Raw genomic sequence first — 11,004 nt, 5'->3', positions numbered from 1 at the left:
AGGGGGGCACATTGGCGACGCAGTGAGTGGGAATTGGAATATTATTATATATAAAAAAAATGAAAAAAAGCGCTATCTGGTCATATTTTTCCACAGTGTTATTAAGCGCTGGGTGTGTGCTGGCATACTCTCCCTCTGTCTCTCCTAATGGCCTGGTTGGGGTTTTGTCCCCTTGAGGTTAATCCCTGTGTGTGTGGGGTGTCGGTACGTGGTATCGACATGTCTGAAGCGGAAAGCTTCTCAAAGAAGGAGGTGGAGCAAATGAGTGGTGTGTCCCCGTCGGTTGTGCCGACTCCGGAATGGATGGACATGTGGCATATGTTGAATGCAAGTGTGGCATCTTTACATAAAAGGCTTGATAAGGCTGACTTAGGGGGGACATCAGGGGGTCAATCCTCGGATTGGGCCGACTCACAGGGCCCGTCGGGGTCTCAAAAGCGTCCCTTAACACAAGACACTACTACCGACACGGATTCTGATTCCAGTGTCGACTATGACGAAGTAAAATTGCACCCTAGGGTGACTAAAACCATTCAGTGTATGATTGTGGCAATAAGGGATGTGTTGCATATTGAGGATGAACCCTCGGTCCCCAACACAGGGGTACACATGTTTAAGGAAAAGAAACAGATTATTAATTTTCCCACATCTCATGAATTAAATGATTTCTTTGGAAAAGCTTGGGAGACTCCGGAAAAGAGACCGCAGATCCCCAAAAGAATTTATATGGCATACCCCTTCCCTAAGCAGGACAAGGAGATTTGGGAATCACCCCCCACTGTGGACAAGGCCCTGACGCGCTTGTCCAAGAAAGTGGCGCTACCGTCTCCTGACACAGCGGCCCTTAAGGACCCTGCAGATCGCAGGCAAGAAACTACCTTAAAGTGTATGTATTCTCATACGGGTGCTGTGCTAAGACCGACAATTGCGTCGGCATGGGTGTGTAGCGCAATTGCAGCTTGGACAGATGAGCTGACAGATCAATTTGATAATATGGATAAGGATACTATATTCTTAATTCTAGCCCATATTAAAGACGCAGTCTTATTTATGAGGGATGCTCAAAGGGATATTGGACTGCTAGCTTCTAGGGCCAATGCCATGTCTATCTCGGCGAGAAGATCCTTATGGACTCGCCAATGGACGGGTGATGCGGATTCCAAAAAACATATGGAAGTACTACCCTATAAGGGTGAGGTATTGTTTGGGGATGGGCTGACGGACCTGGTTTCCACAGCTACAGCAGGTAAATCAAATTTTTTACCATATATTCCCCAACAGCAAAAGAAAGTAACACCCTATCAGATGCAGTCCTTCCGGTCGCAGAAGTCCAGAAGAGGTCGGGGATCCTCTTTCCTCGCCAGAGGTAAGGGCAGAGGCAAAAGAGCACCTGCTTCGGCAGGTGCCCAGGACCAAAAGTCCTCCCCGGCTGCTCCAAAACCCACAGCATGACGCTGGGGCTCCCCTGAGGGAGTCCGCACCGATGGGGGCACATCTTCGACTTTTCAGTCAGACCTGGGTCAGATCAGACCTGAATCCCTGGGTGTTGGAAATAGTTTCCCAGGGGTACAAACTGGAATTCGAGGAGGTGCCCCCGCGCCGATTTTTGAAATCGGCCCTACAAGCTTCCACATCGGAAAGGGATGTAGTGTTAGCTGCAATTCAAACGCTGTCTATACAGCAAGTGATAATCAAGGTTCCCCTGCACCAGCAGGGAAGAGGTTACTACTCAACCCTATTTGTGGTCCCGAAACCGGACGGTTCGGTCAGACCTATTTTGAATCTGAAATCCCTAAACCTGTACATAAAAAGATTCAAATTCAAAATGGAATCACTCAGAGCGATAATAGCCAACATGGAGGAGGGGGAGTTTATGGTGTCTCTGGACATAAAGGATGCATACCTGCATGTCCCCATATATGCCCCCCATCAGGAATACCTGAGATTCGCTGTACAGGATTGTCCTTACCAATTTCAGACGTTGCCGTTTGGACTTTCCACGGCCCCGAAGATTTTCACCAAGATAATGGCGGAAATGATGGTGGTCCTGCGCAAGCATGGAGTCACAATTATCCCATACTTGGACGATCTCATGATAAAAGCGAGATCACGGGAGAAATTGCTGAGCAGTGTGGCGCTCTCTCTGAGAGTGCTCCAGCAACACGGTTGGATTTTAAATCTATCGAAGTCACAGTTGATTCCGACAACTCGTCTACCGTTCCTAGGTATTATACTGGATACGGAACAAATGAAGGTCTTCCTCCCAATAGAGAAAGCCCAGGACATCCAGAACATGGTCAGAGACCTGCTAAAACCGAAAAGGGTGTCAGTTCACCAATGCACTCGAGTTCTGGGAAAAATGGTGGCGGCCTACGAGGCCATTCCCTTCGGAAGGTTCCATGCAAGGACTTTTCAATGGGACCTTCTGGACAAGTGGTCCGGGTCCCATCTGCACTTACATCGGAAAATAACTCTGTCCCCAAGGGCCAGAGTGTCTCTCCTGTGGTGGTTGCAAAGTGCTCACCTGCTGGAGGGTCGCCGGTTCGGAATTCAGGACTGGATCCTGGTAACCACGGACGCGAGCCTCTGAGGATGGGGAGCAGTCACCCAGGGAAGAAATTTTCAGGGACTATGGTCAGACCAGGAGTCCTGTCTACACATCAATGTGTTGGAACTCAGGGCCATTTGCAACGGCCTTCGACAAGCGGAGAGTCTTCTTCTAAACCTACCGGTTGTGATTCAATCAGACAATGTCACAGCAGTGGCTCATGTGAACCGCCAAGGCGGGACAAGAAGCAGAGTCGTGATGGTGGAAGCCACCAGGATTCTTCGCTGGGCGGAAAATCATGTAAGCGCTCTGTCGGCTGTCTTCATTCCGGGAGTGGACAACTGGGAAGCAGACTTCCTCAGCAAACACGATCTCCATCCAGGAGAGTGGGGACTTCATCAAGAAGTCTTTGCAGACATAACACGTCTTTGGGGAACTCCTCAAATAGACATGATGGCGTCACGCCTCAACAAAAAGCTTCGGAGGTATTGTGCCAGGTCTTGGGACCCTCAGGCAGTGGCAGTAGACGCTCTGATAACACCGTGGGTGTTCAAATCGGTCTACGTGTTTCCTCCTCTTCCTCTCATCACAAAGGTGTTGAGGATCATAAGACAAAGAAGAGTACAGACGATACTCGTTGTCCCAGACTGGCCTCGAAGGGCCTGGTACTCAGATCTACAAGAGATGCGCACAGGAGATCCCTGGCCTCTTCCTCTGAGGGAAGACCTGTTGCAACAGGGGCCCTGTGTATTTCAGGACTTACCGCGGTTACGTTTCACGGCATGGCGGTTGAACGCAGAATCCTAGCGAAAAAGGGGATTCCGGAAGAGGTCATCCCTACGTTAATAAAGGCTAGGAAGGAGGTGACGGTTAAGCATTATCACCGTATCTGGCGAAAGTATGTGTCTTGGTGTGAGACCAAGAATGCACCTACGGAAGATTTTCATCTGGGTCGTTTTCTCCACTTCCTACAGACAGGAGTGGATATGGGCCTGAAATTAGGCTCTGTTAAGGTTCAGATTTCGGCCCTCTCGATTTTCTTTCAGAAGGAATTGGCTTCTCTTCCAGAAGTCCAGACGTTTGTAAAGGGAGTGCTACACATCCAGCCTCCTTTTGTGCCTCCAGTGGCACCGTCGGACCTGAACGTGGTGTTGCAGTTCCTAAAATCACACTGGTTTGAACCCCTTAACAAGGTTGAGTTGCACTTTCTTACTTGGAAGGTGGTCATGTTGTTGGCCTTGGCATCAGCAAGGCGAGTATCAGAATTGGCGGCTTTGTCACACAAAAGCCCCTACTTGATTTTCATGTGGATCGAGCTGAATTGAGGACACGTCCGCAATTTTTTCCTAAGGTGGTTTCTTCATTCCATGTGAATCAACCTATTGTAGTGCCTGTGGCTACAAGTGACCTGGAGGATTCCGGATCCCTGGACGTAGTCAGGGCCTTAAAGATTTATGTAGCCAGGACGGCTAGAATTAGGAAAACAGAGGCTCTGTTTGTCCTGTATGCGGCCAATACGATTGGCGCACCTGCTTCGAAGCAGACTATTGCTCGCTGGATCTGTAATACAATTCAGCAGGCTCACTCTACGGCTGGATTGCCGGTACCAAATTCGGTTAAGGCCCATTCCACTAGGAAGGTGGGCTCTTCTTGGGTGGCTGCCTGAGGTGTCTCGGCATTACAACTTTGCCGAGCGGCGACTTGGTCGGGGTCAAACACTTTTGCTAAATTCTACAAGTTTGATACCCTGGCTGATGAGGACCTAGCGTTTGCTCAGTCGGTGCTGCAGAGTCATACGCACTCTCCCGCCCGATTGGATGCTTTGGTATAAACCCCATGGTCCTTACGGAGTCCCCAGTATCCTCTAGGACGTAAGAGAAAATAAGATTTTAAACCTACCGGTAAATCTATTTCTCCTAGTCCGTAGAGGATGCTGGGCGCCCGTCCCAGTGCGGAAACTCTGCAAGACTTGTATATAGTTGTTGCTTACATAAGGGTTATGTTACAGTTGAAATCGTTCTTGGACCGTTACTGTTGTTGTTCATATGGTTAACTGGTTATGTATGATCCAGGTTACATGGTATGATTGGTGTGGGCTGGTATGACTCTTGTCCTTGGATTTCTGAATCCTGCCTGGTATTGTCCATCTCCTCTGGGCACAGTTCTCTAACTGAGGTCTGGAGGAGGGGCATAGAGGCAGGAGCCAGTGCACACCCATAGTCAAAGTTCTTTTTAGGTGCCCTGTCTCCTGCGGAGCCCGTCTATACCCCATGGTCCTTACGGAGTCCTCAGCATCCTCTACGGACTAGGAGAAATAGATTTACCGGTAGGTTTAAAATCTTATTTTTACAACCAGGACCGACTCAAAGGGCCCGAGGCTGGTTATGCTTAGGAGGGGCGACCCCACGCATTTTTTTTCAGGGTTTTTTAAACACTTTTGTGCCGTCCATGAAGTCGAATTCAGGACGCACACTATCGTCAATCGGTCCGTTTTTCGACAGCGGGACTGTCGAATCCGTTTTTTATTGAATATGTAGAATTCGGGTCCCCGCGGGAGGGTGTCTGACTGTTGAATTGTGTCGAATTAAAAAACGGTCGAATTGCAGCCGGAATTCGACCACAATTGCATATACCCCTAAGTCTGAAATCCCTCTCTCCATGCTATTAATGTTGAATTAGGTCTCCTTCCTCTGTCTGAAGTAGTTTATATTATTTTGTATCCAGTGCTTGTACAATAATGATACTTCCCGATAAATTGTATCTTTACTAGACACAATGTAGCCTCCTTACTGCCAGCAACCCTCCAGTAGGAATGGAAAAAACTCTGATATCTCCCTTGTTATTAATCACACATACATACCTCCCAACATGACCCTCTCCAGGAGGGACAGAGTGCTCTGCTCCTGGACTTCCCTCTTAATAAAAAATTGCCTCACCTGTGGTGAAACACCTTTCTTATCCACTAACCTGTTCAACACAGGTGCCAAACGAAGAGATAAGTCCAGAAGCAGAGCATCGTGTCCCTCCTGGAGGGGGTCATGTTGGGAGGTATGCACATATATGTATACATATAGGGGTATATGCAATTGTGGTCGAATTCCCGAAAATGTCGAAAAACGGGACATTTTCGCCAAAAAAAACATGTCGAATTGGATTTGTCAATGCAATACACTACTTTTCGACAAAATATCTTCCGTTCCAGACTCGACTTTTTGCAAATCGACATTTTCAAAATTCGACATGTCTGCAATGGTCAAAATGCGGCTTTTCGACAAAAGTATATTCAATTGAAGAATGACGATTCGACAACAGTGCTTTTCGACAGCAAATTCGTAATTTTCAGTCCGCCTCACTTTGCTGGCGGGATCTAATAAAAAAAATTTAAAACATGTTTTTCTTTTCTTTTTGGATTGCTAATAGCATATCTATTTATATTTGAAGGGATTATCTACTTGGTTTGTCTTTTTTTGACTCACAAGTATTATTTAATTGACTTTTTAAAAGAATATTTTTTTCTTCACTCTGCTGAGAGAAATGATTCCACAGTTTTACCCAGGATACACTTCTGCAAAGCCCCTCCTATCTCCTCACTCCCGGTTTTTTGAGACTAGGGAGAAGGAGCCATTACAGTCAGCTCTCTTGTGGAATCGTTTTTTTAGGACAATCCCTGCGTTTTAACTCATTTATATCCTATTTTTGTACTGACTACAATAATGGAGCCTTTTTCTGACCAGATTGTGATGTTCATGCTGGCTGCAAGCATGGAGAAAGAAAGGGTTGGTGGACATCAGGATCAAGGTCAGCAAATATCTGCATTGGGTGAGCCAGTATTGCGGGTTTCATTTCCACGTCCACGCCAGTATCTCACTAGGCGTGAACTGGAGGATCTCAGCGAGTTCGAGGTGATTCAAAATTATCGCTTATCGACTCGCGACATATATTCGCTGTACGCTCTGTTGGAGGCCGACCTGGAACCTCGGGCACGGACCAATCGCGCAGTCAGCGGTTTCCAGAAACTGGTGGCTACGTTACATTTTTTGACGTCAGGCACATTCCAGCCTACACTGTCTCAAACATGCGGTTTTTCACAGTCGACACTGTCGCGCTGTATAACCCAGGTCATTAGGGCTTTCCGCAAATTGACGATCCAGTTCATCACATTTCCAGAGACGGACAGCGGATGTCGTGAGATCAAATTAGGCTTTTTTACCTAATACAATTTTCCCAATGTTCTGGGCGCGATTGACTGTACCCACGTGCAGATCAGACCGCCACGGAATTCGGAAGAATGTTTTCGGAACCGAAAACATTTCCATTCCATGAATGTACAGGCGGTCTGTGATGTCAACATGAAATTTTTGAATATTTTTGTGGGATTTCATGGATCGTCTCACGACTCCTTCATCCTAAGTCAGTCATCGCTGTTTGAGAAGTTCGAAACAGGAAACATGCCGGGTGGCTGGCTGTTAGGTATTTATTTAAATTGTTTTTATTTTTTTATTTTTTTTTATTTTTTTTAAATTTATTTATTTATTTTTATATTACCCACCATTTTTTTCTTTTCCATAGGCGACGCGGGTTATCCCAACAAATCGTGGCTCTTGACCCCATTGTCTAATCCTGTTGGTAGAGCAGAAAAACGTTACCAAGAGACACACAAAGCATCGAGGCAAATAATTGAACGTGCCTTCGGTGTACTTAAAAGCCGGTTTAGATGTTTAGACACTTCCGGTGGTGCTCTTTTGTATTCACCGGGAAAGGTTTGCGGCATGGTAAATGCATGTTGTATTTTACACAACATATGTGTCGCAAACCATTTGCCGGTGACTCTTCGTTGCAGTGCTTTCCGACGCGGGAACCGTTCTTCTGCTCTACCGGTGGGTATGGACGAAGGAGATGATTCCCGACGAACATTGATCCAAAGCTTTTTTTCCACTGCCTGTGAGTATACTTGTAACATTTGTATTATCGTGTAAACTGAGATTGTAATATTCTAAAAAAAATCTTTATTTATGTATTTCAGAGTTTTACGTCCTGTTGACGCACCTTCCCAGGCCTTTTTTCCAAGTTTCGTCCTATTGACGACCTGTTACCCCGTTTTCTCCTGTTGTTGGGTTGCCACAAATATTGGACCCGTTATCCAAATGTTCCATGGGCGACCTACTTGTGATGTGGACCCGAACCTCCGCCATGTAGCAGACAACCCCCCTCAGGTGAGATGTATTGCCCAAAACTGCCTCTTGTCCAAGTCACCCCGGCGTGTCCCAAGTGCAGCCCTCCGGCATTTGCAAAACTGCACATCCAATCATGCCCTGACAGCAATGCTTACGCTGCGTCAGGGAATGTTTGGATGTGTAGTTACTAGTTACGCAAGTGCCGGAGGGTTGCATTTGGGGCCGCTGTAACCTGCTTGTGTCGTGTTGCTTGTACCTTTTCCTTTTCCATAGAAGGGTGACACTATTACCAATAGCTGGAATCTCATACTATTCTCTTCCACAGGTCTTGCGGAGTATCCTTCCCAAGTGGCGTGGATGTGAAGAGACACGACATTTCCCCTGATGTTCCATGGGCGACCTACTTGTGATGTGGACCTGACCCTCCGCCATGTAGCAGACAACCCCCCTCAGGTGAGATGTATTGCCCAAAACTCCCTCTTGTCCAAAGTCACCCCAGGATGTCCAAAGTGCAGCCCTCCGGCAATTGCAAAACTGCACATCCAATCATGCCCTGACAGCAATGCTTACGCTGCGTCAGGGAATGTTTGGATGTGTAGTTACGCAAGTGCTGGAGGGTTGCATTTGGGGCCGCTGTAACCTGCTTGTGTTGTGTTGCTTGTACCTTTTCCTTTTCCATAGAAGGGTGACACTATTACCAATAGCTGGAACCTCATACTATTCTCTTCCACAGGTCTTGCGGAGTTTCCTTCCCAAGTGGCTTGAATCCTCATGGATGAAAAGGGACACGACAGTTCCCCTGCTGTACCATGGGCGACCTAACACAATACCACTGCATCTCATATTTAACATTGTATTTACTAATAATTTAAATAAAAACCACAGAAAACTTCTCATTTTAAAAATTTATTGAAGAAATATATATAAATTGTATTTTATTTTTGAAATAAAAAATGAAATGTAATAAAACAAAAAAGTAGTTTGTTCTTCTTTACATTCTTTTCTTGTGTAGATATCTGTGGGGGGAAAAACATATTAAGTAAAGACACTAATGATGTCATGTTCATTCCTTTCCCAAGAACATTTGTGTAACCACACAGCCCAGCATGACCCATTGCTGGGTTGTGTGGTTCCACAAAGGCAGGCGGTCCAAAGTGGAATAGTGGTGTCAGTGGTCAGCACTTTGACACGCCTGCACTTGTGGAACCACACAGCCCAGCATGACCCATTGCTGGGTTGTGTGGTTCCACAAAGGCAGGCGGTCCAAAGTGGAATAGTGGTGTCAGTGGTCAGCACTTTGACATGCCTGCACTTGTGGAACCACACAGCCCAGCATGACCCATTGCTGGGTTGTGTGGTTCCACAAAGGCAGGCGGTCCAAAGTGGAATAGTGGTGTCAGTGGTCAGCACTTTGACACGCCTGCACTTGTGGAACCACACAGCCCAGCATGACCCATTGCTGGGTTGTGTGGTTCCACAAAGGCAGGCGGTCCAAAGTGGAATAGTGGTGTCAGTGTTGAGCACTTTGACACGCCTGCACTTGTGGAACCACACAGCCCAGCATGACCCATTGCTGGACTGTGTGGTTCCACAAAGGCAGGCGGAACAAAGTGGAATAGTGGTGTCAGTGGTCAGCACTTTGACACGCCTGCACTTGTGGAACCACACAGCCCAGCATGACCCATTGCTTGGTTGTGTGGTTCCACAAAGGCAGGCGGTCCAAAGTGGAATAGTGGTGTCAGTGGTGAGCACTTTGACACGCCTGCACTTGTTGAACCACACAGCCCAGCATGACCCATTGCTGGGCTGTGTGGTTCCACAAAGGCAGGCGGTCCAAAGTGGAATAGTGGTGTCAGTGGTCAGCACTTTGACACGCCTGCACTTGCGGAACCACACAGCCCAGCATGACCCATTGCTGGGTTGTGTGGTTCCACAAAGGCAGGCGGTCCAAAGTGGAATAGTGGTGTCAGTGGTCAGCACTTTGACACGCCTGCACTTGTGGAACCACACAGCCCAGCATGACCCATTGCTGGGCTGTGTGGTTCCACAAGGGCAGGCGGTCCAAAGTTTCTTAAATATATACATTGAAACATTGCTTTACTCACCTTGGTACGCACAACACGTACTATGCCGTCCACTTCAATTTTCCATCCAATCCTATGAATAAGCCAAAAACAAACACTAGTGAATAGTAAATTCACACAACAGTGAAAGCCTTTTGTACACCAATACAAAAAGGATTTTTTTTGGTAAAAAAAAAAGGGTATCAGAATAGCTCTTTGGCCCATCATACATGTAGCCACAAGGAGCTTTCATCCGGTACCACACGCGCCCGCATACATGCCCGCGCATGTATGCCTAGACATAAAGCTCCTTGGTAGTACCCGGTCACGGGTGGGGGAGCCCAACACATATAAAACAATAGTAAGAAAAAAAAAAAACTAATGGGAGGGGGAGAAAGGGATACATGAAAAACATAACAGTAAATAAAACAATACGACCGGGCTTATGGTGGTTGTCCGTCCGGATCCTCGTCTTCCTCCTGATGGGGCGTCGATGCCCTGGGCGGCTGGGGAGTGGGTTGACTTGGCCTCGGTGCCCGTACTGGTGTAGATGTTGCGGCCGGTGTTGGTGGTGGAGGCATCTGGTGGGTGGGGTACATCCCTGTATATCCTTGGTACAGCTGTGACCGTCTATACCAGGATGGTGGTGGAGGAAGGGAAGGAGGCGTCCATGTGGCTTGTGATGGCGGAAGTGGTGGATCACCAGCGTGTTGATGAGCTGGCTCTGGGAGCTTATCGTACATCATCTGCAGTGTGGTTGCGATGATCTGTTGGCTGGCTGCCGAATGTCGTTGGCTCTCCGACATGTTGTCAACGCTGTGTGCCAGACATGATGTGTTCTCCACCAGCCCGTTCATGGATGTGGCCAGAATGTGAAGGATGTCCATAGTCTCCCTGTGATCTTCTCTTCTGGTCTTTTGCATTTCGGCCGTGCTGTCGGCATGAGCCTTTTGCATTTGAGCCAGACCGTTTGCCATCTTCTCCATTGTCCTCTCAATGGCGTCCAGTCTGGTTCCAACGACACTCGTGTAAGTATCCTGGCGGGAAGTAATCTGGGATGCCAGGGTGTGTACCCTCTGAACATTTGAGGGATCCTGCCCTTCCTGTACGTCGGCCACCAATTGCATTTGTGCAGCTGAAAAGAAAATTAGAAATTATTATACACATTCATACATTTGTTTGAAGGCTCACAATTCGATATTTACTTACACAGGGATGT

Source organism: Pseudophryne corroboree, chromosome 2 (genome assembly GCF_028390025.1).
Source record: "Pseudophryne corroboree isolate aPseCor3 chromosome 2, aPseCor3.hap2, whole genome shotgun sequence".
NCBI lineage: Eukaryota > Metazoa > Chordata > Amphibia > Anura > Myobatrachidae > Pseudophryne > Pseudophryne corroboree.
This window is presented reverse-complemented; position numbering follows the sequence as displayed.